Genomic DNA, 25,022 nt, shown 5'->3' with positions numbered 1-25,022 from the left:
CCAATTTTAATATCAGGTACACCCAGATCAAGTAGAATGATTTTGAAGTATTTCTTCTTTTTCTATTGTCTATAAGATTTGGCATGATCTGTTTTTGGAAATTATCTTTGACTTTTATTTATAAATATTAGTTGTCTATTTTTTGAGACTTAAAAAAAATAATAAGAAGAAGTTAACTGATGATTCTACTGAATCTCAAGAGTCAAAGCCTTCTATAATAGACATACTCTTATTCGACAATGTGAATGTTACTTTCTTTGCATTATCATTATTGCTTAATAATTCGATGCAGCAATTCTCTGATTTCTTTTCTGAATGTATTTATGTTCGTTCATTCTTTACAAGGGTTTTGTTTCTAGTCCTTATCCTAAATATTGTTATTGTTATTAAATTTTAAGCCTCTTTAATTTTGTGAAGGCAAAAAATGGAAACCTAATAAACACATGTATATGTAAAAAAAAAAAATCAAAAGTTTCCAACGCTCCTTCTGTAGGAGGGATAGTCCCTTATTCCTTTTTTGAGGGCTTAACCTTTTGTATGAAATAATGCTTATAATAGATTTACCTTTTATTAATGAATGTACATTGCAAAAAGTAAACTTTATAGTGTTAATTTTATATTAGTTTTGCCAAGTTTTATTTTTATTGAGTTAAAATTTACATATTGGAATTTACAGAAAAGGATATAATTAAATGTATTTTAATAAAACCTATACCACCACCACCTTCTTCCAGCCAGTCCCCATCTCCATGTTTTTTTTGTTTGTTTGGTGTTTTTTGTTACTTTCTTTTTTATTTGAATCTCACTATGTCGCCCTCAGTAGAGTCCTGTGGCATCACAGCTCACAACAACCTCAAACTCCTGGGCTTAAGTGATTCTCTTGCCTCAGCCTCCCAGAAGCTGGGACTACAGGCACTCGCCACAATACCCAGCTATTTTTTGTTGCAATTGTAATTGTTGTTTAGCTGGTCCTGGCCAGGTTCGAACCTGCCAGCTTCGATGTACATGGCTGGCACCATAACCACTGTGCTATGGGCACCGAGCCCCCACCTCCATGTTTAGCCACCATTCTGATTTCTAACACAAAATATTAGTTTTGATTGTTCTTAAATTTTCTATGAATGGAAATATGGAATATGTATTTTTTTCTGTGTAGATTCTTTTGCTCAATGTAAAATTTTGAGATTCATCCATATTTTTGCATTTATCAGTGATTTGTTCTTTCTCCATGGAAAGAATAGTATTCTAATACATGAATATATTGTAATTTGTTTATACATGCACTTGTTGATGGACATTTGGGTTGGTTACAGTTTTGGGCTATTGTGAGTGAATTGTATGAATAAATAGAATAAATTAACATTTCTTGTACAAGTCTTTTAGTGGACATATGTGATCATCTCTCTTATATAAATAAAGTGAAAGTGTTCTTTAATAGGGTAGGCATATGTTTGGCGTTAGTAGACACTGTCTAATGGTTCTACGAAGTGTCGGTACCACTTGCCTTTCTGATCAGCAATACAGTATGTGAGAGTTCCAAGGTCCATGTATCTTCAGCAACATTTGTTTATCATTGCTAGTATCTGTCTCATTTTTATATTTCATTTTTGTTTTAATTTGCATTTTCCTGATGATGAAGATGAGTACTTTAATATGCTTAATGGTCATCTGTATATTATCTTTTATGAATTTGTCCAAATCCTTTGCCCATTTTTCTTATGTTATGTTTTAGATGCTTATTACAATGAGACATTAAATAAAGGTTTAAAATAAGATTTCATGTTAGATTACCTGTAACAGCAATGCATTTTGACTTTTTAAACCTCTCTCTTGCAATGTTTTTTTCAATTGTGCCAAAATGTATATAACATAAAAGTACCATTTTAGCCATTTTTGAGTATACTATTTAGTATTTTGAGTATACTATTTATTTATATACATTTATAGTGTTGTGCCACCATCTCCAGTATTCCCTCTTTATATTATTTTTAATAGTTTCTTGAGTTATGATTGGTCTATAATAAATAGCATATTTCTAAGTTATATAATTTATGATTTTTAACATAGGTACACACCTATGAAACCATCACAGTAATAAAAATAATGGAAACCTAATAACCATCATCTCCAAAACTTTCCTCATGACCATTTGTTATCCTTTCCTCCAGCCACTCCCTGCCCCTGTCCTCCCCAAGCAACCACTGATCTGCTGCTTTTCATCACACTGATTGGTTTGCATTTTCTAGAATTTTATATAAATAAAATCATACAGATCTTTATTGTGTGGCTCCTTGCACTCAGGATAATTATTTTGAACTTTTTTCATTTATTATTGCATATATCAGTAAGAATAAATTATTTCCATTGCTGAGTAGGGTTTCATTGGATGGACATACTACAAATTGTTTATCCATTTGCCAGTTGGTAGACATTTGGGTTCTTTTCATTTGGGGGCTATTACAAATGAAAATGGTATGGATATTCATGTGAAAAAATATGCTTTCATTTCTCTTGGATAAATATTTGGAAATGGAATGGCTAGGTCATATAGCAGGTATAAGTTTAAGAAATAGCCAGTTTTCCAAAGTGGTTATACTATTTTACTTTCCCACCAGCAGTGAGTGAGAGTGCCGCTTCCTCCGTGTCCTCACTTTGTGTAGTCAGTCTCTTAAAATTTTAGCCATTTTAAATTAAGCCATTTATTCCTTTTAGGTGTATAGTGGTATTAATTTGCATTTGTCTAATGACTAATGATGTTGAGGATCTTTTCATGTGCTTATCATTTGTATGTCTTCTGTGAATTTTTTGCATTGATCTTGTTTCCTGTCACTTTGCTAGATTTCCTTATTAATTCTATTAATTGTTTTGTAGACTCCTTAGGCTTCTAAATCAATAATCATGTGCAAATAAAAAAATGAGGGATTTTTCCCAATCTTTGTGCCCTTTCTTTCCCCCTCCAATTTCTTCCTTTTTTTCCTGGATTATTTCACTGGCTAAGACCTCCATTATAAACTTAAATGGAAATGTTTAGACATTCTTGCTTTCTTTCTGATCTTAGGGAGAAAGCATTTAGTATGTCACCACTAAATATGAATTTAACTATCAGTTATAAAAAGATATCCTTGATCTAAAGAATACAGGATAGCAAATGTGAGGAGAAGCTACTACCTCTGAGGCTTACAGATACAATCCAATGGAAGAACAAATTTGGAAAGAGGACTTTCTGGCCTGCAGAGCTGAGATTCACACCTTGTTGAAATGAATGTGGTTAGGGACAAGTTCACTGGGACTCCAAGAGCCATAACTAGAGAGCTGGGGCAGGCGAGCAGAAAGCAGCCTACCAAGGTAGTGGTGAAACTCACTGGAGCATGAGATCCGCCAGGTCTCTAACATCTGTGACCCCTAACATCTGCGTCAGAGAAGCCAAGAGGAGCGTACTGGATCCCAGGAAGGAGTCTTTTCTCTGCTGTTATTTACAGCGTCCCTGTTACACCCTCTACTCATAAAGCCAAATTTTGTGGCAACTGGCAGAGAAAAAATGTTTACAGGGTCTAGCTCCAGTATTATACAATAGGGTAAAGAGGAGTTGATTTGGAGCTGAAAGCCTAAAAACTGATAACTGGTATATTGACTGAGGAAACTCTTTTGATTCTAGTTTTCTGAGAATTTATTCCAAGAATGGGTATCAAATTGTCAAATGTCTTTTCTTTTTTTTTTTTTTTTACTAAATCATAGCTGTGTACGTTAATGCGATCATGGGGCATCATACACTGGTTTTATAGACCATTTGACACATTTTCATCACACTGGTTAACACAGCCTTCCTGGCATTTTCTTAGTTATTGTGTTAAGACATTTACATTCTACATTTACTGAGTTTCATGTGTACCCTTGTAAGATGCACCACAGTTGTAATCCCACCAATCACCCTCCCTCCATATTCTTCTTAGTAAAGTATCTCAAGAATGGAAGAAAAAGTATCCAATGTACTCAGCCCTACTATGAAACTAATTTATGGCTTTCACATCAAATGTCTTTTCTACATCTATTTATTGAGATGATTGTGTGATTGTTCTTCTTTAAATAATTTTGCTTTTACATCTGTTGATTTTTTAATATAATTTTTTTTTAGAGAAGGTGTCTGGCTGTGTTTCCCAGGCTGGACTCAAACTTTTGAATTCAAGCAATCCTCTCCCCTCAGCCTCACAAGTAGCTAGCACTACAGGCATGTGCCACAGTGCCCAGCACATCAATTGATTTTTTTTTTTTTTTTTGAAACCGGATCTCACTCTGATGTCCAGACTGGAGTACAGTGGCACAATCATAGCTCACTGCAGCCTTGAACACCTGGGCTCATGATCCTCCTATCTTGGGCTCACAAACAGCTAGGACTACAGACGTACAGCTAGGACCACCATGCCTGGCTAATTATTTTTCAATTTTTTGTAGAGGCAGGGTTTTACTTTGTTGCCCAGTCTGGTCTGAAACTCCTGGTCTCAAACAATCCTCCTGTCTCAGCCTCCCAAAGTGCTGGTTATTACAGGTGTAAACCACTGTGTATGACCTGAATTTTAAATAAGAAACCAACCTTGCATTCTTCAAATTAAGTCCTACTTGGTTATGACATATTGTGCTTTTTACATATATTTAATTTCCTAATATAGTAAGGATGTTTGCAACAATGTTAAAAGGAATATTGATCTATAGTTTAGTTTTCTTGTGGAGTCTTTGTCAGGTTTTGGTATCAGGATTATGCAGGACTCATAAAATATTCTGGAAACTGTTTCATCCTCTTCTCTCATAGAAAAAGTTGAGTTGGGGCGGCGCCTGTGGCTCAATCGTAAGGCGCCGGCCCCATATACCGAGGGTGGCTCAGTCATAAGGCGCCGGCCCCATATACCGAGGGTGGCGGGTTCAAACCCGGCCCCAGCTGAACTGCAACCAAAAAATAGCCGGGCGTTGTGGCAGGTGCCTATAGTCCCAGCTTCTCGGGAGGCTGAGGCAAGAGAATCGCTTAAGCCCAGGAGTTGGAGGTTGCTGTGAGCTGTGTGAGGCCACGGCACTCTACGAGGGCCATAAAGTGAGACTCTATCTCTACAAAAAAAAAAAAAGAAAAAGTTGAGTAAGATTGGTATTATTTCTTACTTAAATTTTTGGCAGAATTCACTTGTACAGCTACCTAGTTCTCCCCCTCCCCCATTTTGATAGAAAGGTTTTTTGGTAAAAAAAAACTAATTTCTTTTTATAGATTTGGGCTATTTTAGATTTTCTTCTTACCATCCATTTTAGTATCTCTTTCAGCTATTTGTTCATTTGATCTAAGTTGCCATATAGATTTATTTACATAAATTTGTTCTCTGTTCTTCAAATGTCCATGTCTGAATCCTTAGAGCCTGTGAATACATAACTTACCTGGTAGAATGGACTTGGCAGATTAAAGTGATTAAATTGAGATTCTTGTGGGGAAATTATCCTCACTTATTCAAGTGGGGCCAGTGTAATCAAAAGGATCCTTATAAGGGAAAGAAGGAGGCAGGAGAGTCAGGAAAGGGGATGTGATGACAGAAATTGAAGCCAAAATGATAAGATTGGTGGCTAGAAGGAAGCCATAAGCCAGTACAGCCTCTAGAAGCCAGAAAAGGCAAGAAAAGAATTTCTTCCTAAAAGGAAAAAGAAAAATCCAACCTTTTTTCGTTACTCTCAGATAACACTTCTGATACCAAATGAATGGGTTTTTGTTTTCCACACCAGTCAATTTTCCATTTCTCAGCAGACACCAACACTGTGTCCTACAGTTTAACTCAATTTTTATACAAACTGCCCAAACTAAGAGTAGACCCTATAACGTTAAGGGCTCAGTTCCACCAGACTGCCCCCTACTTCAGACATCAATCTCAATTAGTGAGTGGGTCTCCAGGTTGCACACAACTTCTTTCCCACTTTGTTATAAATCAGAGGTTCCCATGACCCTCTCCTCAGGTTACATAATTTGCTAGAACAGCTCATAGAGACCAGGAAACATGTACTTAGTATTGCCAGTTTATTACAGATGCTACTTTAAAGGACACAGATGAACAGCCAGATGAAGAGATACGTGGGATGAGGTCCAGAGCGGTCCCGAGCACAGGAGCTTCTGTCCCTGTGGGGGACAGAAGTGTGCCACCTTCCCAGCACATGGATGTGTACTTGTTCACTAACCTAGGGGCTCTGCTTACCCTTTCAGTTAGAAAATTTATGGAGACTTCTTTATGTAGGCTTGGTTGATTAAATCAATAGCCATCGGTAATCAGCTCAACCTTTAACCCCACTCTTCTCTTCAGAGGTGGAGATGAGGCTGAAAGTTCCAATCCTCTTACATCGTTGGTTCCCCCTGGCAACTAGCTCCCTATCCTTAGGAATATCCCCCCCAAATCACCTCAGTAGCAAAAACTCAGGTATGGTTGAAAAGGGATTGTTATGACTAATGAAAGATGCTCCTTTCACTTTCTTCCCTCTGGAACTGTTTCAGGAGCCAGGAGCAAAACCCACATATCATAACAGAAGATGCTCCTATCACTCTTATCACTTAGGAAATTACAAGTGTTTATAGAGCTCTGGTTAGGATCCAGGAGCAAAGACCAAAATATATACTTCTTATTATATCATACTCCCCTAGAGCCTCCAAAAGGAATGCAGCTCCGCCAACATTTTTATTTTAAATCCTGCGAGACTCATGTTAGACTTCCGACCTACAGAATTGTGAGATAATAAAACTGTGTTATTTTAAGTACTAAAGTTTATTGTACTTTGTTCAAGCAGCACAAAAAAATACACCTGGTAATAATAATTTGTATTTTCTTTCTCCTTTTCTTTTTTTTTTTTTTTTTTGAGACAGTCTCAAGCTGTCACCCTGGGTAGAGTGCCGTGGCGTCACAGCTCACGGCAACCTCAAACTCCTGGGCTTAAGTGATTCTCTTGCCTCAGCCTCCCAAGTAGCTGGGATTTACAGGCGTCCACCACAATGCCCGGCTATTTTTTGGTTGCAGTAGTCATTGTTGTTTGGTAGGCCCGTGTGGGATGAACCCGCCAGCTCCGGTGTATGTGGCTGGCACCCTAGCTGCTGAGGTACAGGCACTGAGTGTCTCTCTATTTTTTTAACAGGCGTGCTGCATATTAATTAATTAACCTTTCCAAAGAACCAACTTTGGTTTATTTTTTCTACTATTTGTCAGTTTCCTATTTTGTTGAATGCTCTTCTTATTTTTATTCTCTTTTCCTTACTTTGACTTACTTTGAGTTTAGGTTTTTCAGTGATTTTCTATAATCATTATTATTATAAATTATTATAAAATTTTAAAATACATGTATTTATATATAATTAACTTAAATATATATAAATATAATTAAGTCTATGAAATTTCCCCACTGCCACCTTAGCTGTAGCTCACAAGTTTTGATATGTATTTTTTATGTTTAAGTTTGAAATTCTGAAGGAAAAAAGCACACTCACTGTGTTTTTTCCTATTTTTTTTCAATACAACAATTAACACAGAAGACTTCCGTGACCAAATGTGTAGGGGTTTCTCCCCACCAGCAAGCAAGCAATCACTCCTGCAGCCAACACCAGTTGGGTGTCTCCTACTTTACTTCCAGCACTGCTTACCTGGAGATGGCATCAAATCCCACAGGCTGAGGGCTCAGTCCCCATGGCTGCGCCTCTGTCAGATGCCAGTCTCAAGTCCAGGCCTCTGGAGCATCTGAATGACTAGCTTCAAGTTGAGGTTCTCACAACTCTCTCTGTTTGATTAATTTGCTAGGGTGGCTCACAGAACTCCGGGAAACATTTATGTTTACTAGCTTATTACAAAGGATATTTTGATACACATAAACAAGATAAAGAGGTACATAATGACAGGTCTGGAAGGGACCTCTGCCCCCGTGGAGTTGGAGTGCACCACCCTCTGCACGTGGATGAGTTCTTGTTCACCTTCCTTTAAACCACCTATTCAGCTACCCTACAGTTCTTTGTACCCCATCCTCATGGGCTACTTACGGAGACTGCACTGGATAGGCCTGATTAACAACTGTGTGTGAATGTGATAGCAAAAACATTATGATCTGATATTAATAGACTGAGTGTTCGAATTCTAATTGGCCTCTCTATGCAGCATTCCTTCCCCCCAGGTAAGGGCCAGGAGCTCTTTTGTAACAAGGGTCATGTAACTTATAGTCAGACAAAGTAGGTCAGAGAATTTCTTCATGGCCAGAGGCAGGGAAAGAACAGACTATATTTTCAGTTTCTAAGGCCTTCCTTAAGGAGAAAAAGGAGCAGGTGAAAAGAGAGAATGAGAAGGTCAGAGAGAGATTCCATTTCCTGAGGCCTGTTTCTGAGGCCTAAAGTGCCCCAGCATGATAACAAAAGACTAGCAAGGGCTGTGGGAGTTATGAATCAAGAACTGTTGCAAAATCCAATATATACTCATATATATTATAACATGCAGAAATATTCTCTAATTTTCCTGTGAGTTCTTCTTTGAACCATGGATTATTTAGAAATGTACTATTTAACTTCCAAGTATTGGACTTTTGTGTTGATTCATAATTTTCCTTAGTTGTAGTGAATGAAATATTCTATAGAATTTTAATCTTTTGAAATTTGTTGAGACTTACTTTATAGCCCAGGATATGTATATGTTCTGCTCTAGTGAATTCTTTTTTTTTTTTTTATTGTTGGGGATTCATTGAGGGTAGTGAATTCTTAATATGCATTTTATTCTACAGTTGTGGGGTATAGTGTTCTATAAAATATTAGTTACATAAATGTGGCTGATAGTAATGTTCAAATCTTTTATTTACAAATTAAACTTAATAAGTTTAATAAGCACTATGTTGAATAGTAAGGGTGACAGGGGACAACCTTGTCTCGTTCCAGTTCTAAGAGGAAAAGCTTTCAGTTTTACTCCATTCAGTAAAATATTAGCTGTGGGTTTGTCATAGATAGCTTCAATCAGTTTTAGAAATGTGCCACCTGTGCCTATACTCTTCAGTGTTCTAATTAGAAAAGGATGCTGGATTTTATCAAATGCTTTTTCTGCATCTATTGAGAGGATCATATGATCTTTATTTTTGCCTCTGTTAATATGGCGTATAACGTTTATGGACTTGCGTATGTTAAAACAGCCTTGCATCCCTGGGATGAATCCTACTTGATCATGGTGTATGACTTTTTTGATGATAAGCTGTAATCTATTGGCTAGGATTTTGTTGAGAATTTTTGCATCTATATTCATGAGTGAGATTGGTCTGAAATTCTCCTTTTTAGTTGGGTCTTTTCCTGGTTTTGGTATCAGGGTGATGTTTGCTTCATAGAATGTGTTGGGGAAGATTCCTTCTTCCTCAATTTTTTGGAATAATTTCTGTAGTACAGGAATAAGCTGTTCCTTGAAGGTTTGATAGAATTCTGGTGTGAAGCCATCTGGACCAGGGCATTTTTTGGTTGGAAGATTTTTTATTGTTTCTTTAATCTCAGTACTTGAAACTGGTCTTTTCAGGAGCTCTATTTCTTCTTGGTTAACTCTAGGGAGAGGGTGTGATTCCAAATATTGATCCATTTCCTTCACATTGTCAAATTTCTGAGCATAGAGTTTCTGGTAGTATTCAGAGATGATCTCTTGAATCTCTGGGGAATCAGTTGTTATTTCCCCTTTATCATTTCTGATTGAGGTTACTAGAGATTTTACTTTTCTATTTCTCGTTAGTCTGGCCAATGGTTTATCTATTTTATTAATTTTTTCAAAAAACCAACACCTTGATTCATTAATTTTCTGAATGATTCTTTTGTTTTCAATTTCATTGATCTCTGATTTGATTTTGGATATTTCTTTTCTTCTACTGACATTAGGCTTAGATTGTTCTTCTTTTTCCAACTCCATAAGATGACTTGTGAGTTTGCTGATGTGCTCTCTTTCTGTTTTTCAAATGTAGACATCTAAAGTGATAAATTTTCCTCTCAAAACTGCTTTTGTAGTATCCCACAGATTTTGGTAGCTTGTGTCTTCATTGTTGTTATGCTCAAGAAAGTGAATGATTTCCTGTTTTATTTCTTCCCCCACCCATCTGTTATTCAACAGAAGATTGTTTAATTTCCATGTGTTTGTGTGGGGTCAAACGTTTTTGTTAGAGTTGAGTTCCACCCTTAGTGCCTTATGGTCTGAGAAGATACAAGGTAACATTTCAATTCTTTTGATTCTGTTGATATTTGTTTTGTGTCCCAGGATATGATCAATTTTGGAGAATGTTCCCTGGGGTGATGAGAAGAATGTGTATTCTTTATCTTTGGGATGGAGTGTTCTATATGCATCTATCAAGTGCAGTTGTTCTAGGGTCTCATTTAAATCTCTTATATCTTTGTTTAATTTCTGTTTAGAGGATCTGTCCAGTACTGTAAGTGGAGTGTTAAAGTTCCCTGTTATAATGGTATTATTGGATATCATATTGCTCAGACTGAGTAAGGTCTGTTTCAAGAATCTGGGAGCATTTAAATTGGGTGCATAAATATTTAGAACTGAAACGTCTTCTTGCTATATTTTTCCCTTGACCAATATAAAGTGACCATCATTGTCTTTTTTGACTTTAGTTGCTTTAAATCCACATGTATCTGAAAATAAGATCGCAACTCCTCTTTTCTTCTGAATTCCATTTGCCTGAAAAATTGTCTTCCAACCCTTGACTCGGAGCTTTAATTTGTCTTTTGAAGCCAGGTGTGTTTCTTGCAGACAGCAAATGGATGGCTTGTGTTTTTTAATCCAGTCAGCCAATCTATGTCTCTTCAGTGGGGAATTCAAGCCATTAACATTTATTGAGATAATTGATAAGTGTGGTAGTGTTGTATTCATCTTATTTTGTGAGAGTCCACTGCTTAGTTTTATGTTTTGCATCAGTGTGGAGGTTAGGTTCTGTCCTTCAATTTCTGATTTCTTACTTTGCTGCTGATCCATTGTGATGGTCAGTGTGTAGAACAGGTTGAAGTATTTCCTGTAGAGCTGGTCTTGTGGCGAATTTCCTCAATGTTTGTATATCCATAAATGATTTGATTTCTCCATCAATTTTAAAGCTTAGCTTAGCAGGGTACAAAATTCTGGGCTGGAAATTATTCTGTTTAAGTAGATTAAAAGTAGATGACCATTGTCTTCTTGCTTGGAAAGTTTCATTAGAGAAGTCTGCGGTCACTCTGATGGATTTGCCCCTGTAGGTCAAGTGGCACTTACTTCTGGCAGCTTGCAGAATCTTCTCTTTTGTCTTGACTTTGGACAGGTTCATCACAAAGTGTCTTGGAGAAGCTTGGTTAGAGTTGAGGCGACCTGGGATCCGATATCCCTCTGAAAGAAGTGTGTCAGAATCTTTGGTGATATTTGGGAAATTTTCTTTTATAATATTCTCTAGTATGGCTTCCATTCCTCTGGGGCATTCTTCTTCCCCTTCTGGGATTCCTATAACTCGTATTTTGGAGTGCTTCATAAGGTCCCATAATTCTGACAGTGAACGTTCTGCTTTCTCTCTCTTCTTTTCTGCCTCTTTTACTATCTGAGTTATCTCAAGAACTTTGTCTTCCACCTCTGAAATTCTTTCTTCTGCATGGTCTAACCTGTTGCTGATACTTTCCATTGTATCTTTAAGTTCCCTAATTGACTGCTTCAGTTCCTTCAGCTCTGCTATATCCTTTCTATATTCTTCATATGGTTCATCTCTTAGTTGATTCTGCTTTTGGATTTCCTTTTGGTTATTTTACACTTTATTAGCAGTTTCCTTCATTGTTTCCATCATTTCCTTCATTGTTTTCAACATGTGTATTCTAAATTCCCTTTCTGTCATTCCTAACATTTCTTTATAGGTGGAATCCTCTGCAGTAGCTACCTCATGGTTCCTTGGAGGGGTTGTTCTGGACTGGTTCTTCATGTTGCCTGGAGTTTTCTGCTGATTCTTCCTCATGAGTGATTTCTTTTATCTGTTTCCTTGGCCTAATTTTCCTTTCACTTCCTCTTGCTCTTTAAGTTCCCATGCCTGTGGAGTAAGGTTTCGATGAGTCCTTTTGGTATAGGACCAGAAGGATGAGAAGGTTGCAAAGCAAGGAGGGATGAAAAAAAGAAGGAAAGAACGAGAAGAAAATGGAGAAAAGAGAGGGGTTGGGTAAAAGGAATATTGACAAAAAGAAGAGAGGCACAGGAAGAGGGAGACAGAGCAATATAGGTGTACAGTAGGGTACTTTGACACAGCCTTAAAAAACCCCAACCTCTGGGGGTGCCCAGTTGTGTGGTTCCCTTGAGGTCAGCAACTCTTTGCTAACCTAATCAGATACAGTACCCCATCTCCACGAAGTACAGAGGAAAGACAAAAATGCTATAAATCAAACGAAAACAAGCAAACAGAAAACTTTACAGGATAAAATTGGGTGAAAAACCAAATAATAGGGGTAGAAACACTAGCAAAAATGAAGTTCTAGTTATTGAAAAAGGCAGGAATGGGAAATTGTATTTATACTAGAAAACTGGAGAAAGAAAAGAAAAAATCTGTACAGATAAGGTTGAAATTAAAAAACAAAACAACAACATCAAAATAAACAAAAAACAAACAAACAGAACAACACCAACAAAAAAAAAAACAACAACAACCAGAAACAAAGCAGTATATATATCTTGTTGAATATTGTCTGGGCAACAGGTGGTCTTCTGGGGTATGAGATGTTAATTACAATGCTGATAGGACTGGAGGTCTCTGCCGATTTCTCAGACCCCACAGGGTAGACACCCTAAGTCTCTCTTCAGCCCTCTTAAAAGGCACTTTAAGCTTCTAGACTTGCTAAGCAGAAGCTTTCCCAGGAAAGTGCTTGTCGCTGGAATCACTGCTGAAGTGCTATCCACTTACCCATGTGCCAAAACCGGTCTCACTCTGCCCCTGAGTATTAGGGCTGCAAGGCGGCTCAGACCCCGCCTTTAGGCTGCTCAGTCACTAGGTTACTAGGTCCTGCCCTATCCTTGCTCTGCAACCCTTATGGCAGACCTTGTTGGGGCAGTTGTCTCACAATGGCTCCCTGCGGCCCACAGCCAAACACTATTAGCTCCGTTGGTCCGGCTCAGCGGCTCAGTCTGGGGTCCCAGACAACGCCCAAAGTTCTCCACACTCCCACTCAAGCTCTCCCCAAGGCAGTTCAACTGAGTGCCAAGTCCAAAAACACCAAAACAGTTCACAGGTAAGGCCTTTCCCGTTTGTAGTCTCGCTGCTATTGCACTTATAGCTGTCGGCGGGATTAGACGGATTGAACACATGCGATGACTTGCCAGTTTTCCACTGTTTTTGTCCTCCTCTTGGGGTCCAGAAGTCTCTCGCTGACTCCCTGTATCCTCAAAGGGATGACTATAGGCAGATCCCACCAGCCAGAGATGCCTGGAGTCTTATCTCCCCAGACTCATGGTGCCCAGATGCAAGGAAGCTGTTACTCAGCCGCCATCTTGCTCTCCCTCCACAGGCTAGATATTTTATATAGTGTCCCTCAGTTTGGGTTTGTTAGATGTCTATCCTGAGAAGAGATAGCATAGAAGTGTTGCTGTGGTCTTCTCATCAAATCCTATTACATGTCACACAGTTTTGATTTTTTCCCATTCCTGATGATGTTTACTTGCTCAATTAAGGTACACTGTAGGTTTTTCATCTTTTTAATCAATAAATACTTTGTGGGTGGGTACTTTGTATAAATATCTTAATGTTTCCATAATGTAGCTACTCCAGCTTTCTTATGATTACTCATTCCAGGTGTATTTTTTTCTATCCTTTTACTTTCAACCTATCTGTGTCTTTATGTTTAAAGTGTATCTTTTGTAAATGATAAGCATCTCTTATAGACTTGCTTTTTTTAATATGGTCTGACAATATCTGCATTTTAATTGAAATGTTAGTCCATTTACATTTGATAAATTATTGGTATGGTTGAGTTTCAGTCTTTCATCTTGCTATTTTTATTTGCTATTTGAACCATCTATATTTGTTCCTCTCAACTTGTTTTCCTGCTTTCTTTTCCATTAATCAGTTTTTTAAAATATTTAATTTTAGTTCCTCTTTTGCCTTTTTAGCTATACCTGTGTATTATTTAGCTGTACCTAAGAGGATCCTCTAGGGTTAACAGGATGCATCTTTTACTTGGCACATTCAGATGTTCCACTACTCCTCATAAAATGTAAATTATCATAATTACGTCATTCCATTGTCTTTGGTAGTCATTGTTTCTGATGAGATGTGCACCATTATTCCTAATGTTCCTATATGTTTGATAGTGGGTTTTTTTCCATCAATATTTTCATTTTAGCTTTGGCTTTCAACAGTTTGCCTATCAGCTGCCTAGAGATGGTTTTCTGTATATTACCCATGCTTGGGACTCACTGAGATTCTTTAGATTTAAAAGTTGTTATTTTCACCAAATTTCAGTCATTATTTCTCAAATACTCTATCTATTCCATTCTCTTCTCCTTCTGGGACACCAGTTATACAGATGTTAGATTCTTTTATGGTTAGAATCTTATATGATGTTAGATTCTCAGGGTCATTGAGGTTCATTAATTTTTTTTAAATCTTTTTCTTTTCTTCAAATTACATTGCTTCTATTGATTTATATTGAAATTCACTGATCCTGTCTTCTGCTTTTTAGTCTACTATTAAGTCCATGCAAAAATTTTTACATTTTCTGATATTGTACATTCCAATGCTAGAATTTCTAATTGGTTCTTTTTATAGTTTCACTTATTTCTGCTGAAATTGTCTCTCTCTCTCCCTCTTTTTGACACAGTCTTACTCTGTCACTCAGGCTAGAGTGTCATGGTGTCATTGCTCACAGTAACCTCAAACTCTTGGGCTCAAGTGATCCTTTTCCCTCAGCCTCCTAAGTAGCTGGGACTAGAGGTATCCACCAAGACAAAACTATTCACCAATACTTAGACTATAAGTATTGCTAATTTGTTAGTAGAGACAGTCTTACTCTTCCTCAAGCTGGTCTTAAATTCCTAAGCTCAAGTGATCTACCCACCTCAGCCTCTCAGAGTGCTTGCGAGTATTACAGGTGTGAGCCAACGGACCCAGCCACAATCTCTCATTTTATGGTAATTAAGTCTTTCTATTAAGTCCTTGAAAATATTTATAAAGCTACTATAAAGTCCTGATATACTAATTTTAACATCTGGATTATTTGGAGATATGTTTATATTGTGTTTTATCTTAAAATTGAATTCTATTTTTGTGTTTATTTATAGGGGTAGTAATTTTTTTATTGTGTAGTCAGAATTGTGGATGATACCTTATAGGGACTCTTGATTCTGTTATCTTTCTTTAAAGAACATTGGGAGAGGTTTGTTTGTTTGTTTGTTTTACAAGGCAGTTAAAATCGACTAATCATACTGAACTTGCTGAGTATCTGTTTTTCCTTTAGTCTTTAGTTGAATCTCTTAGACTGGGTTCTTAACCCTGGTAACTAGCACAACTCTTCTGAGATTTCAATGGGAAGTCCAAAATGTGTATTAAGCTAATGTGTACTAACCAAGTGGAATTTAAACTCCACATTCTACTACTCTGCCTCTGATAGTAGCTGAAATCTCTGACCACCTTTGTCATCCTTCCTTTTGTGGGTTTCTGAATACTTCTTGGGGTTTCCTCATACATCTTCAATTCGGGAGTCTATATGCATATTTTGGAGCTCCCCCAATTTGTCTCTTTTTCTTCATTTCTGTTATTCCATAATTCTAATCCACACAACCACAACTATTGTCTAATCAACTGAAGTAGCCTAGCAGTCTCTGTGATTCAAACCATTCTGCACATTATAGCTAGATTTCATTTACTCATTTAACAGAAGTCATCGAGCATTTCCCAAAAGACAATACTGTCAAAGAATCAAGCTACCACAGCTGCTAGGTTGGATTGTCACATAGATTCAAATAGATGACAAGTCCAAATTAATTTAGACAGTGTGTTATTTGTAACACAGCAAGCAGTATGAGCTTCATGTTTGCATTTGTTCCCTTTGCCCTGGAGTCCCATAAGGGCTGCACAGGCAATGGGCCTGTGTCACACCTGAGAAAACTTGAGCTTAGAAAACTCCCAGACTTACATCAGGGCTGTGAGCAAATCTCCCAACGTTTGCCTCCAAATGAAACACTATCTTTTTATCCTGGTCAGCAAAGAAATCCATCCTCTAACCTGAAAGGAGGTACTATCTCTAGCTTCCAAAGCCAGTTGCTATGCAGACATCCTTGAAAAGATAGTCCAAATTACTAGACACATAGAAACACTGTGGAGAGTTGCCACCAAACAAGTACAAGGATAAAGCCAACTTACGTTAGGTCAGGCTAACATAAATGTGTCCTTCTGCTCCCTAACCCCAATTATTGTTTTTCTTTTCCTCTGCAGTGGTAAAACAATCTCAACACTTGTTCATTATAGACTTAAATTTCCATGGTAGGTTTTAAATCTTTCATCCTACAACAAGATAAAAGCCTGAAAACCAGAATTACCTTGAAAGTGTTAGCCTGACACTTTTTAACACTAAACTGGAAAGATAATAGTCTGCAAATACCTGTTTATAATTAACCATTTATGTATACTTTGAACTACTATCCAAAGGAGTTAGGTTTGATCAGAGGAGAAGGAGACTAGAGATATACATCATGGTTATGCAAGGGTCTTACACACAGGATAAGAATAGGCATAAACTTCAAGAGGGCATAATCTTACAAGCTAGTGTTAGTATGCTGAGTGTCCCTCACAATTAAGTCAGGCCCTAAGTGCTTCTCAGATTCAGAGGTGTAAGTAATTATCAAGGAAAGCTTTTAGGGAACATTGCATTTTCTATTCTCCCTCCTGGGGGTTAAGAAGCACTTGTTGTAATAGCTTTTTTATTTTGATTTCATGTTGTACCTACTGATGTCCACTGAACTTAATACTACAGTCACAATGGTAGCTTTACATTGTTCAGGGGGTCATTTCTAAAAGCCTAGCTAGAGTCCTGCCACTTATTTCATGTAATGTCCCATTATTAACATCTTCCCTGCCAGTTAAGTTTGAAAACTCATCCTAGAAAAACTGCTACCTACATCATTACTGAATATTACCATGTTCACTAAGTCCTCCCCTTGGGAAGTTATACACCAGTGCTGGTGCCTGGTCCACCATTCAAAGCAATTTTGGAACTCTTTTCTGGAATGGGCATCAGTGCTCTTGTCATAATATCCTTGAGGTCCTGAATGTCATCAAAATGTCTTCCTTTCAATAGTTCCTCTACCTTTGGGTAAAGGAAAAATGTCAGGGGCCAGATCAGGTGAGAAGGGAAGGTGTTCCAATATAAGTTATTGGTTTACTGGCTAAAAACTTGCTCACATACAGTGCTGTGTGAATTGATGCATTGTCATGTTGCAAGAGCCATGAATTGTTAGCAAGAAGTTCAGGTCATTTTTATCTAACTTTTTCACTTAGCCTTTTCAGCACTTCCAAGTAATAAATTTGGTTAACTATCCAAATTTAAATTGTTCATTAATTGTTCATTAATTCATAATGAACAATCCGTCTGATATCAAAAAAGGTTAGCAACATCGTTTTGATTTGTACTGACCAAACTTTTTTAGTCATGGAGAATTGGCTGACTTCCATTGTGCACTTTGACACTTTGTTTCAGGGTAATATTAGTACACCCATGTTTCATCACCACTGATAATGCAGCCCAAAACATTGACTTACCTGTCCAAAAGGTCTCAGCAAACTTCAACTCTCCTTTACTTTTGTTCATCAGTGAGCTCCTTCAGGACCATTTTTGCACACACCTTTCTCAAGCCAAGATTTTCAGTTAAGATTTGCCAGTTGTTTCTCTATTAACGTTTACTTGGTCTTCTACACTTCTCATAGTCAGCTGACGATTTTGGCACATAATTCAATGAATTTTTGCAGTGTTCCATCCGTTCTGCTTGTTACTAGCTGCCCTGACCTCTCTTCATCAGTGAAATTTTCTCTCATCACAGAAAAATGTTTACTCCATTTGTACACTACCATTTTCTTCATGGCATTATCCCCATAAACTTGGACTAACACGTCCCTGATTACACTTTCACTCTTGCCAAGTTTAACAAGAAATTAATATTTGTACATTACTCTAATTCAAGCTCCTATATCCCCATGACTGCACACAAAAACACGCAATAACAATAATGATCACCACTCAACAAGACACCACCACACGCCGACATGGACACAGCTGTGAAACACTGTGATTCCACAGTTTTAAAACCCTACCGAGCTGTTTGTACAGTGCAGCCAGTGTAAGCACATGGTGGTGAGTTCAGAAACTTAAATTATCAGTTCTTTTAAGTGGCTTCTGTTTCCTATACTGAACCTGAGGAATTGAAATTTCTGATGAGTCTTAAAGAAATGGACAAATTGCTGGGTGCAATGGCTCATGCCTGTAGTCCTAGCACTCTGGGAACCCAACCTTGGTGGATTGCCTAAGCTCAGGAGTTAGAGACCAGCATAAACAAGAGCGAGACCCCGTCTCTATTAAAAATAAAAATAGCCGGGCGTTGTGGCAGGTGCCTATAGTCCCACCTACTCAGGAGGCTGAGTCAAGAGGATTGCTCAAGCCCAAGAGTTTGAGATTACTGTGAGCTCTGACATCAGTACATTCTACCCAGGGCGACAGAGTGAAACTCTGTCTCAAAAAAAGGAAGGAACTGACAGATTTAGACAAATGGGAATGCCAATAGAATTTCAGATGGGGGGAAAAGAGTGAGCAAAGATAAAAGGCAGAAATGGCATGGCATTGAGGAACACTGAGGAAGTTGATTTCAGAAGAGAATAATAGATTGGAATTTCCTATCATACCAATTTCTTTTTTTACTATCTGTCTGTCTAATCCTAATTTTTCCATTTCTCTTTTCCTGTTCTACTTTTTCTGTCTTCCCTCTTCTTTCTTTCTACATAACACGTATCTATATTTTAAATCTTCCATGTCACACAATAGCATTCCCAGACATTGCTTACCCATTTTGGTGTCCTTCAGAGTAGAAGTTGCTGCACCACCAAAGTTTTGTTCTTTCCACTCAGTATTCTGCTATTAGGTCAGCGGAGTCATTCTTGAACTTGGCTCTGTTACTAAGCAGACCCATTCATATATTTAGTATCCTTGAACTAAGTAGATTTATTGTGGGCTACCAGAAAATCCTTCCCAGACGTGCATGACTGCACTTGGGAGGCTTTGAGCTTTACAGCTCTGTTTACTACCACCTCATTCTAACCAGAGCCATATCTCTTATTCATTGGCAGAGGAGAGCTAAGGATGTGATGGGGAATTTGAGTCAGTGATAAGCATGAGAGTAATGTGATGGGCTTGTAAAGGATGAATGCAAGGCCCATTTGAGGCATTTAGTTAGATATTTCACAATAGCTGTAGGCAAATTGTAGGTCCTAAGATACAAAACATGAAGTCCAACATACATTTGATGTTTAGCATCTGTAGTATTTGGTGAGCCATCCTGAGGCACATACCATTTACTTTTGGTAAAGTATGTTGAAAGGAGGCTTGATCAGAAGAAAAATCCCTGCTTCACATATACCCTGTAATTTTGTTTTCCTGGCATTCCTTCTTAATGTTTTATATTACCCATTTCTCAGTAGCTTGACTTCTTGTTGTTAATAAATGTAGTTGCAAGTCACTTTTTTCTTTGCTTTGGGAAGGTTTTTTTCTCAAGCATATTTTATAAAGTTTATTTTGTCCAGGCAAAGTGAGGCTGGGTATTCAGCAGTTCTGTATTTCTCTTTTTTTTTTTTTTTTTTTTTTTATTGTTGGTGATTCATTGAGGGTACAATAAGCCAGGTTACACTGATTGCATTTGTTAGGTAAAGTCCCTCTTGCAATCATGTCTTGCCCCCAGAAGGTGTGGCACACACCAAGGCCCCACCCCCCTCCCTCCTTCCCTCTCTCTGCTTTTCCTCCCCCCCATGACCTTAATTGTCATTAATTGTCCTCATATCAAGATTGAGTACATAGGATTCATGCTTCTCCATTCTTGTGATGCTTTACTAAGAATAATGTCTTTCACTTCCATCCAGGTTAATACGAAGGATGTAAAGTCTCCATTTTTTTTAATGGCTGAATAGTATTCCATGGTATACATATACCACAGCTTGTTAATCCATTCCTGGGTTGGTGGGCATTTAGGCTCTTTCCACATTTTGGCGATTGTAAATTAAGCTGCAATAAACAGTCTAGTACAAGTGTCCTCATGATAAAAGGATTTCTTTCCTTCTGGGTAGATGCCCAGTAATGGGATTGCAGGATCGAATGGGAGGTCTAGCTTGAGTGCTTTGAGGTTTCTCCATACTTCCTTCAGAAAGGTTGTACTAGTTTGCAGTCCCCCCAGCAGTGTAAAAGTGTTCCCTTCTCTCCACATCCACGCCAGCATCTGCTGTGTTTCTTATTTTAAAAAATAGAAATTATAAAATTTTAAAAGGAACTTGAAACTCATTTAGCAGTGCATTTCCCAAAGATACTGCTTTGAAATAATATTCTCATGAAATGTATGAAAAATGGGTCCCATGGTCAAATACATTTGGGAAATCCTGTATACTCCTTCTTGGAAATTCACACTGCATTTAGAGGCTCTGAGAAGTTGCACAGTAAAAAAAAACCTGTTCATTTTTTAATCCAGTTTTTCTCATAATTGTTTGATCCCAATACTTTATTTTAGCATATATACTAATATCATTTAAGGAACTGATGATCTGTAACACTTTAGTAAATACTAATTTATAATTTAATTGAACTCTTTCATTGCATAGCTGAGGAAACTGATGTCTGAAAAATTGTCTTATTTATCACATCTAAAAGCAATGCCTTACTCAAAGAAGGTGTTTAATAATTGTTTGGTAGATTGAATGATATGTTTATGTTTAGAGCCAAGACCCAAATCTAGATGTCCTGACATATCTGTAGCATTTAATAATGATAATTCAGTTACATTTTTATTCACCACTATTTAAGTTAATGATACATACCAAAAATGTTATTATTGCTATAAAAAGTATCATATGCTAGCTGAAAAGACAAACTAAAAAGCTGAAATAAAGTTTGTTGATGTTTTAAATTGTTTTAGACTACAATTCTCTAGCTCTTTAGTCTATAACAGTGTCAAATGTTGGTCTCTTGATATTGTTCAGAGCTCTCTGGGTTTTGAAAAGCCAGTTCAAGTCTGTCTAAACACATCTGAAAAGGGAATTTTCTGAAGCTTTTTGTATTCCCATGATTCTCACAAAATTCTTCAATTCATTCTAGTCTAGAAAGTAATGGTTCTTCCATAAAGATGTGCTAATCCCAGGGTGATCACAAAAAAAACAGATTTTCCCACCTCTGAACAGGTTCCCTTCCTTTTCCCACCTCTGAACAGGTTCCCTTCCTTGTTTTTGTGGGGTTTTTTTCTTTTTAAGTATGCTTGTTTGGTATGTTATCCCCAAGACAATTTTTTTTTTCATAAAACGTTATGCTATATATAAGAAACACCTCAGAATTTTTATTTTTCAGGACTCCATTTTGACGTGATATTTTTGGATAATTACCATAATTCGGTAACTTGTATTTCAGTATCACCAAAGAAGATCTCTTTGAATGACATTCTTAAATTGTGCTTGACCTTTCTGGTCGACAGCCAGTTTAAGTTAGATCCTATTTCCCATTGTCTTGCAATAGATACCATCACTTAGAAATGCTACCATTTGTTGAAGAAAAAATTGTGACTTTAGAAAAGGGACAGTGGGGTAAAGAAAAGCCCCGTGTCTTTTGTTCATCTTCAAAAGTCTGGGCATAGTTTTTATTGCTGAAAATGAACATGCATCATTATTGGTGTACGGGGGTTCATGTTACTATGAGAACTTTTTATGGTCACTCTGCCGATTACTTGATACAACCCAGTATATTGTGCTATGTTTTTTCAACTGCCTTTGTAAACACAGGAGCCTTCATAGATCATTTCCAAGGAAGCTGCCATCCTGCTGCCTCTGTTGGTAGCTTTGTTTCAGATTTCTGACATATCCTTAATCTGATGCTCTCAGCCTTGTCATTTGGATCAATAGTAAACCAGATAAGATGTCTTCTACTTGCAAGGCTATAAAAGGTATTTGAAAAATAAATTCACTTTTTATGTCCATGCCACAAACCTGGGGAGTACTAATTTGTCATTTGTCTCTCCATCTGTCTGTAAACAGTCACCTAAATTGGTTATTGATGAAAATAAGGAAAATTATACTTGAACAAGAGTAATACAGAAATAAACTTCATAGTAAATTTCTTAGATTCCTACAAAAAGGTGACATCTGTTGACTGTTAACTTTAATCTCTATTTTTAAAAAGTAACCAATTTTATATTATTTTCTATTCCAAATCATCATAATACCAACAGTTAATTATAGTGATAAATTATACTTTCCAGACCAATCATATATAATATTTAATCTTCATAACCTCTATAACATAACTATCCATTTTTTAATTTGTAATGTATTTGTTATTCATTCAAAAAATATTTCATCTAATGCCTATATATATGAGGCACTGTGGTAGGCTGTTAGACACTAAAGATTCTGTATATAAAAGAAAAGTTGTGATAATAGAACATGTTAGAATTGTAGCATTGTAATGTTTGAAAGAATTCCAATAATCATTACGCCAAACTTCTCATTTTACAGGAAACTAAGTTGCAGACAGTTTGTGAATCATGGTCATTAGGCTCCTTAGTGGAAGCTTTTTTCTATTATGTGATATAAACTGATAACTTTTTTAAGAGACAAGGTCTTGCTGTATTGCCCAGGATGGTATTGAATTCCTGGGCTCAAGTGATCCTCTTGCCTCAGCCTCTTCAGTAGCTGGGAATACAGTGTGCACTAGTGAGCCCAGCTGAAATTGAAAATCTTTTCAAACTAAACCCACAGTTAATCTTTTTGAATTTATGTCTCTTCATCTATGACAGAATAATTTTGGCTTTCACAACAGAGATTATGTGAATATTAACTAGGACATGATGGTGAAGCATTTTGAATTTTAAATGCAATGTGGGGATAAGAAACAGCTCCTTGTAGACAAGAGACAGTAAAAGAGTGTATCTAAATGTAAACCATGGATACCTCAAGGTTTTCAAGGTTTATCTTGAAATTTTTTCAGTGACTGTGGTATTACTTTTATAGCAAAAAAAGTCATTTTTTTCTAACTTTGTATTTTAACATACTTTCTTATTTATAGACAAGTTGCAAAATAGTGGGAAGAATTTTCATGAATTCTTCACTCAAATTCCCCAAATGTGCACATTTTACCACAAGTGCTTAATCTTTCTCTGTATTCTTCTCTCTTAATATAAGTGAGTGTGTAGGCATGTCTTCTGAATCATTTCAGTAAGTTACAGATATGATCCTCTTTGTGTCCCCAAATCATCAGTGCATATTTCATAACAAGGCCATTCTCTTACATAACCACAGTTCAGTTATCAATATTAGGCAATTATTGCCTGGTGCAGTGGCTCACACCTGCAATCTCAGCACTTGGGAAGCAGAGGCGGATGGATTGCCTGAGCTCACAAAAGTTCGAGATCAACCTGAGCAAGAGCGAGACCCTGTCGCTAAAAAAATAGCTGGGTGTTGTGGTGGGCACCTGTAGTCCTACCTACTTGGGAGGCTGAGACAAGAAAATCGCTTGAGCCCAAGGGTTTGAGGTTGCTGTGAGCTTTGATGCCATAGCACTCAACCGAGGACAACAAAGTGAGACTCTGTCTCAAAAGAAAAAACAAAAATCAGGCAATTACCTTTAAATAATATTATCTCATAAAAAAAAAATTGTTTAGATTTTTTCCAGGTGTCCCAATAATGCAATCTCTACAAAAGAAAACCCACAATGAGGCATTGCATTTAATTGTGTCTTTTTATTCTTTGTTAATCTACAGCAGTTTCTTAGTCTTTTTTGTGTGTGCACATGCGGACTTCATGACGTGCACATTTCTAACCATACAGGCCAGTTAAATTGTAGAATATCCTTCATCTTTAATTTGTCTGATGCTTCCTCAGGATTGGATTCAAGTCATGCACTTTTGGTAAGAATCCCACAGGAGTATTGTGCTCTCAGCACATCTTATTAGGAAGCATGTGATGTCACTTTGTCCCCGCAGTGGTGATATTAATTTTGATCACTTGTGTGAAACGGTATCTGCCAGGTTGCTCCAGTATGACCGTCACTGTTTTTTTCTTAAATTAATTTCTTTCTGAAATTACTAAGTTTCTTATTGGGAGATCATTTAAAATTATGTGAATATCCTGGTGCTCCTCAAACTCACCCACTACTCATAGCATCCTTTGACCACTCCCACCTGATCAGTTATTATTATGATGGTTGCCAAATGGCACAAGTGATTTTTAAAATCACTGCTTATTCCGGATATAAAATTAAATGTATAGTTTGCTTACAAAAATAATCTCTCATGTTAAACAAGCTAAAACAGGAATGGAAGAGAATACACAGAAATGCTAACAGAGCTTATGTTAGGCTTAGGGAATAGAATTGTAAGTGTTCTTAATTCATTTTCTCGGGTTTTAATAGTTTTTCAAATTTTTGAATACATGTAAAATTTATAATTTTTGAATGGCTTTCTAAAATGTATGTTTCTTTAAGTAAAGGGCTTGAGGGAGATACTAAAATATTGGCTAAAGAATTGTGATGTGCTTGTACTTAGAAGAACTCTTAGAATTAAAACATACCTGCAGCAAACAAGGCACCTCCCCTGGGATAAATTACAAGTTGGCACATCTAAAATGGTGTTTGATCTGCAGATCTTTCTTCCCTGCTCCAATCACTAAGCTATACCAGTGTGCTTTACCAACTCAGTGGCCTCTCTCTTAATTTCAAATAGAAGTGTCTAGAAGTGAGGAATAACATAGAGTTCAGGGATTGCTGTATAGACGGAGGTGGGTTTTGATATGATTTTTAAAAG

At 37.1% G+C, this 25,022-nt stretch overlaps 1 protein-coding gene across 8 annotated transcripts in view; it reads left to right on the top strand.

Moving 5' to 3' along the window:
* INVS (inversin) overlaps positions 1–25,022 on the top strand; it is a 214,831-nt gene that overhangs the window by 80,701 nt on the left and 109,108 nt on the right. Inside the window, exon 1 of one of the 8 annotated variants that reach the window (XM_053567539.1) lies at positions 22,062–22,166. The exons of the other annotated variants lie outside the window; for them this stretch is intronic. The gene's annotated coding sequence lies outside the window, so the exon portion shown is untranslated. Of the gene's footprint in view, positions 1–22,061; positions 22,167–25,022 lie in introns of those variants that run through there. 8 annotated transcript variants of the gene reach the window in all.

The sequence above is a fragment of the Nycticebus coucang genome, chromosome 2, assembly GCF_027406575.1.
Source record: "Nycticebus coucang isolate mNycCou1 chromosome 2, mNycCou1.pri, whole genome shotgun sequence".
NCBI lineage: Eukaryota > Metazoa > Chordata > Mammalia > Primates > Lorisidae > Nycticebus > Nycticebus coucang.
Note: the sequence above shows the minus strand (reverse complement) of the source record. Positions and strands in the feature narration are given on the sequence as shown.